This window comes from Moschus berezovskii, chromosome 4 (genome assembly GCF_049115385.1).
Source record: "Moschus berezovskii isolate FMDL1 chromosome 4, NW_MosBer_1.0, whole genome shotgun sequence".
NCBI classification, from domain to species: Eukaryota; Metazoa; Chordata; class Mammalia; order Artiodactyla; family Moschidae; genus Moschus; species Moschus berezovskii.
Window position 1 is genome coordinate 65,507,990 of NC_142463.1, and position 6,860 is coordinate 65,514,849.

The following is a 6,860-nucleotide window of genomic DNA, read 5'->3' on the forward strand; positions in this document are numbered from 1 at the left end:
CGTATCAATATAGATCACTGCCTACGTATATCAAATGATTGATGGCCATTTTTAAGGCTTTTTCAATTCAATGCCAGTGCTGTCTAACGGCAGTAAAGCACACAGTATTTGCTGATACCCTTCCTGATAAACCGGCTGGTTGCAAGTGAGAACAACTTAAGGAGTGAAAAGGCACTGGGAGCCATCTCTTTCAAATGATCCATTCTCAATGTCCTGGCGGGAGGATAGTCCTCAATGCAGGAGATGCAGTAGGCTGGAAGCAGGCAGCAGATCGGCAGCAGGACCTGTGCCCGGGTCCCGGAAAGGAGGCCATCTCCCCAAAGCTGTCCTTGCAGCTGGTAAGGAGGTAAGGAGAGGAGGAGATGTGACTTTGAGGGAGAGGACCATTTGGCTTCCTTTGCCTATCGATGGCAAACACGTATGTGTACTGTGTGGAGCACGTTATATTTGTTCATTCATTTAATCCTCAGATAAATCCCATGACGTCTGAACTCCCATTAGTCCCATTTTTACAGTTGGGGAAGTGGAGGCACACAGAGGCTAACTCCCTTGCCCAGGATCGCAGTTAGTGAGCGACTGAGCTCAGAATCACACCAGGTCCTCTGGATCTGGAGTCTGAGCATTTTAGCCTCTACGCTGTTCCATCTTTCAGGTCACAGAAGTGCATATGAGCTTCCTTATAGGTGGAACTTAAGATAGCCAAACTCATAGAAGCAGAGAGTAGAATAGTAGTTATCAGGGGCTGGGGGTAGGAGACACAAGGAGGTAATGATCTAAGAGTCTAGAGTTTCAAGATAAATAAGTTCCGGAGACCTCCTATACAGCATAGCACCCATAGCTCTCAATACTGCATTGTAGACTGAGCTCCTGCTAACAGGGTAGATTATATGGTAAATGTTCTTGCCACCCACAGACAAAATACTAAGAACAATACAATGACGACGACTACTATTACCACTACCACTAATGGGTGCAGGAGAAAATTTGGGACATAATGGATTAATCTAGGACTGGATAGTGGTGATGGATTTACAGGTCTTCACTTATCTCCAAACCCACTGAGTTGGTATATATTAAATGTGTGCAGACTTTTACATGTCAGTCTTACTTTAATTGAGTGGTTTTTTTTAAAGTGTGTGGATATTTAACTGTGATTTCTTGGAGGAAATGTTGAAATCTCAAGAGGCTGTTTGTTGCTGACATCCATGCCTATAAGCACCTGCTAATACCCTCATCTTGGTGGAGATGCCTTCACTTTTCTTCCAAGCCCTTCCTCAGCACCACAGTGCCAGGTGACAACCTCACTCTCCCCCCTGAACATGCACCAAATGTGACTGTTCAGACCAGGCACACATGCCCTCACACACACACACACATTTCCTCTCACCCATATGCCCCCAGGAACCTGCCCTCTCCTGCACGATGTATTCATATTTACTGTAAACAATTATTTGCATAATTGCCTTTGACTATAAGTCTCTCAGAACAGACCATACACTCCTGGAGGCAGAGATCATTTATCTCATTCATGGCTGCCCCTCCATTATAGCTTGACAATGAGCTTGGCATACAGGAGGGCTCAAGAATTGTTAAAGAATAAGTAACATGAGTGAAATTCTGGAAACTTCTGAATTTCAATAATTCAGAAATTCCATTCAAAATTCTGAAATTCAATACTGGAAGGAAAGAAGATATTTTATCTGTCCTTCCTGTCCTTTATCCAGAATGAGAAATGTGTTAAATCCTTATCAAAAGGATTAGTTTCCTTAAAATATCCACACCTTTGTTAAAGAAATGAAACTTCACAAATGCCAGAACTCACCAACGTAAAATAAGTGCAACTTGCAAAAGTATCTGAATTCCAGATACACTTGCACACACTCAGGTTCACACGCACCCAGTGTGCGCCCTGTTAAGCCCCCCATGCCCACACAGCTGCATTCATGTCCTCTGTGAAGCTTCCTTCCTCCTGGGGAGCAGGCATCAAAGGGGTTACCCCCTGTCTCCGAGGAATCCTCCTGACGTTCACTTGCTTTGGGAACACATGCGGACACTCACAGTTTAGCACATGGGCCCTGTCTTTTCAGCTGTCTTTTAATCTTTGATAAATTGAACAAGCGTGGAGAACTTGCCGGTGACAACCAGCTCGGCTAAGACTGCAGGGATGAAAACCATGTCAGTGGAGTCCCTGCAAGTCCTCCAGTGTGCTTGAAGCATATAAAGAGAACCCTTGATCCTGGCTATCAAAGGGTGCAGAAAGATCAAGAAGAATCAAAGTTGATGGTGTGCCAGAAAACACCTGCAACAGAAGGTCATTACTTCCCCTCGTTAAAATAGCCTCAGTTCTGGGGCCTGATCTGAAGCTTAATTGAAATGTTTCAAACAGTGGATTATAACGAAGATGAGGCATCCCCTGTCCATTTCATGACCTTTTCTAAGAAAGGCAGATTGGTAATAAGGCAAAAAAACCCCTGAGTGATTGCTTGAAGACAGCCAAGCCTCTTAATGATGTGAGCCATGACACCTTTCTTGGCAAGGAGGACCTGCCCAGGGTGCGGAGCCAAGGACGGCTCCACGAGAGGGCAAGAGGACATGGCCTTGGCCTCCCAGCCACTCCCCTGGATCTGCTTCTCCATCACCATTTCTGTGACCTTCCCTTTTCTGAACAAGACCAGAGGGATACCAGATGCAACGCTGCCTCTGGGATAATAACTGTCCGTTGTTCCAAACGTTATTCTTGCGGTGTAGAGGGTCCATCACCCCATCACGCTTCTTTCGTAATCTTTCTATCTTTCTTTCTATCATCACACATGACCCTATTGATAATGGAAGATGAGGAAGGCCCTCCAGGTCCGCAGAGGATGGGACCGTAGCAGGAGGGGACGCTGGCAGGAGATAACTCAACTCAGACGTTATCAACTTTTCTGTATCCTGAAAAAAAAATCACAGTGCTGCTGCCACTTATGCTTTTCACATGATAATAAATTGCAAGTCACATTTGCCCAGAGATTTAAATGCCGTCTGGCTCTCTTCCCCTTTTTGGGGTGTGATTATCTGCCCTGGCAATGAAGTCCACGTCTGAAGTCCTGTGATTATCTCAACCTCCAGCTGGCACATTGTGAAAGTCACTGTTTTGGGGATATTGTTGTAGCTGTAGATAGGAAAGCTTTACAAAAGTTTCTAATCCTATATTCATTTCTGCTTTGGACTCACCTGTCCTAACCTGCTGCAGGGTTTCAGTTTCTTAGGTGATTGCTCAGATGCTTCTCTTTGGGAACCCTCTAAGACCTTGTTCTGTAAAGTCTGGTCCACAGCATCAGAATGTGTTAGAAATGCAGAGTCTCAGGCCCCACCATAGACCTGCTGATCAAATCTGTGGCTTAACCAGATCCCCAGGTGATTCAGATGTAGATTAAGGTTTGCGAAAGATCTTAGGAAGAAGGCTTCCCAGGTGGCGCAGTGGTAAAGAATCTGCCTGCCAATGCAGAAGGCACAAGAGACAGTTTTGATCCCTGGGTTCAGAATGATCCCCGAGAGAAGGAAATGGCAACCTGCTCCAGTATTCTTGCCTAGAAAATTCCATGGACAGAGAAGCTTCATGGGTTACTGTCCATGGGGCTTCAAAGAGTCAGACACAACTAAGCATACGGAGACTTCACTTTAGGAAGGAGAAACTTTCTTGTTTGGGTGGGTTTGAGAAATCATGCTGAACATTTCTGGGCACAGAACACCTTTCTAAGATGAGATTTAGTTAAACCAGTGCTGAGCAGGCCCAGAGGGATGCTCTGTTTCTCTCATACAGTTCTAATGAGAAAGGGTTAATAAGTTCTTCAACAGCTGGAGCTATTTTGCAATCAAGGACCAACATAAAAAGACAGCAGGCCCCGCACAAAGGCCAGCCTGCCAGAGCTGTTGGATTAGAGCTCCTGAGAGAGCCTCAGAGAAAGTACTAGTCGTGACTTCTGACTTTATTAAACTTTGTGTGGTGGCAAAGTTTGTTTGAACTTCACTAAATCCTCCAAATAAAAGACTAGCTTCGACCATCTGGTTCTCTAGTATGAAATAATGTAATTCAGGACAGGCAATTATCAATAATTGTTTTAGGACAGTTAAGAATGGCAACTTAGTCCCACCTGCTCTGTTTCCCTCTTGAAAGTATTTTTTCCACTAAACCTTTTGAGTGGAAAGTTGAACCAGGAAAGTTTTTTTTATATCTTGCTTTGGGTGTTGATTCTATCTCATTTAATCCTAGTATAACTTTGCCTTGAGAATGCAAAATTTGCTCCCCCTGAACAAATATACAGTCTACCTAGTTTTTTTTTTTAAACTTTACTTTCATTATTGTCTACATTTATGTTGTCTTTAAATTGGCCCTTCATTCTTTTTTTCCTAACTTTCAGTCCCATGATATTTTGGGGTTCTTTTCATCATGTGCAAAACTTTTCCCAAAACATTTTCCTATTTTTCTTTCCTATTAGCCTTCAAACCAGATAGACTGAAAAAGCATTTACTGAAATGTCCAAAAGGACTCTTCTATTGAGATATATCCTAATGTCATTTTATATAATTTTGTAAACAAGAAACCCAATTTTCAATCTGTAGCCCTTACTTCCCTAGACTCCAGAGTTTTGGGGTTACTTTCTCAGGTACGTCCTCTCTGGAAGTTTTCTATGACTATGAGTAAGAACAGAGCCTTATTTTGAGCTCTAAGTTCAGAGTTCCTGGATGATCTCAGGGGGAAGTCCTGTCATCTGCCAAGTGCATCTTTCTTACCTGAAAAGTGAGGCAAGTGCCGTCTCCTTATCTTCAGGAAATTGAGAGGGCTAATGAGGGGGCAACGAAGTCTTTGAGCTCGTTCTCTACAGAGACAAGTGCCCTGAACCGAACATGCTTCGTGTGGAATCCACACTACCCTGTGTGATCCATCTCCCCTATCTCATCAACTGGTTTCCTCACTGAACCCGGCGTCTGAATACCACAGGCCGTTTCAGCCTGTCTGTGAGTGCTCTTCCTCCTGTGGAATAAGCTTTCCCCCTTGCCTGCACTAGACCTCTTTCAATGTTTCCTGTCAACATCCCCTTTTTTGAGCAGCCCTCCCTATTTCCCCAGGTCAAGTTCACTACCCCTTCCTTGGTAACCCCCACTGTTCACTGTACATTTCTTCATCACTAAATCTATCACCTACATTGTATATTTACCTACACTGTGCATTTTTTTCCAAAGGTATTTTTCTGCCTTCTCAACTAAACAGGAGCTTTTAGAGTCAACTATTGTGACTAATCCATGACTGTGTTCTCAGGACCTGGTTTGGCAGTCTGGCAAATGATTATGGAATAAATGAATGCATGGCGTTCCAGACCAGGCTGTATTTGATTACTGTAAAGAGAGTTTTGTATAGGACTCTTTGGTTGCAAGCAATAGAAATAAACTTGAACCTCATTATGCAAAAAGCAGAGAATTTGTTATGAGTTCCAGGATGTCTCATGGAACCCAAGTGTAGGAATGCAGCCAGACTCTAGGACAAGAATGGAACTAGATACTTTTTTTTTTTTTAAAGAAACTGTTTTCCATCAACTGAATGTCCATTTTAAGAGTTAGCGAAAAAACAGTTTAAGACCACTTAGCAATTTTTCGGAGAAGGCAATGGCAAGCCACTCCAGTGCTCTTGCCTAGAAAATCCCATGGATGGAGGAGCCTGGTAAGCTGCAGTCCGTGGGGTCGCTAAGGGTCGGACACGACTGAGTGACTTCACTTTCACTTTGCACTGTCCACTTTCACACACTGGAGAAGGAAATGGCAACCCACTCCAGTGTTCTTGCCTGGAGAATCCCAGGGACTGGGGAGCCTGGTGGGCTTCCATCTATGGGGTCACACAGAGTCAGACTCGACTGAAGTGACTTAGCAGCAGCAGCAGCAATTTTTCCTACCCATTCAGTGGCCTGAGCGGTGGGAGCTGCAGACCAGTCTGCAGTGGCAGGCTGAGCACACTAGTCTGCAACGAGGAACTACTGAATAGGTGCAGAAGACCCCTGCAAGCCTTCAGACCAGTCCGCCACCTCAGGTTGAGCAGCAGTGAACTCTGGAGCTGGAGTGGGACATTCACCCCGAGTTCCTCCTTGGTCACAGCCTTCTCAGCCGTCGCCTGCTCTTCCTTTTCAGTCTGCTCAGGATCTCTGTAGAAGCAGAGATGAGGCATGACCTCCCATGGGTATTCACAGGAGATGGTGCCACATGTGTGCAGGACTTCCCAAATGAGCATCCACCACATCAGACCCACTGAGTGAGCTCCCTTCTTAGGATCTTACAACAGGATGCATCAAGTTAGTCTGAAAACAGAAAGACCAAGTAATGCCTGAGAAGAGTAAGAAATACTGGGGGAAAGCAGAAGAAAGCATAGGCTATTTTTAAAATGTCTTCATCTCTCCTTAAAGCTCTCATATGTTAAAATTATACTTTTATAGCAAGTATTACTATCAAACTCCATTCTTTAGGCCAGAGACCCTTGAGGTGCTAGCGAGAAGCTTGCTCCTCATTTAGCACACTACCTATACTTGTGAGTTCATCGGCCAGTGGCTTCAACTCCGAGCTCTAACAATGTGCAGATGGAGCTAGAAACTCTAAAAGATTGCTTTATTTCTCATTTCTGCTCCTCTGTATTCATTTGCCACCCCCTTCTCCTCTTCCTTCCTCTCTCTTTCTTTCCCTCTTTCTCTCTCCCTCTCCCACAAACTCCCTATGGGTTTCTTGTTTTCTCAGATCGCTTGAAGAAACTATGTGTTATATGTCTAGGCACCTATAGAGTCTAATAAATATTCTCCTGATTTCAGCTCCAAATACCCAGTAAGAGAACCTGGTTGACC

The 6,860-nt window shown here is 44.3% G+C and overlaps 1 non-coding gene across 1 annotated transcript; it reads right to left on the minus strand.

The window, feature by feature from the left end:
- Window positions 1-6,453: 6,453 nt before the first annotated feature.
- LOC129541876 (small nucleolar RNA SNORA62/SNORA6 family) lies at window positions 6,454-6,603 on the minus strand. Its single transcript, XR_008682930.1, has one exon. It is a non-coding gene; the product is annotated as a small nucleolar RNA SNORA62/SNORA6 family (small nucleolar RNA).
- Between the last annotated feature and the right edge of the window lie 257 nt (window positions 6,604-6,860).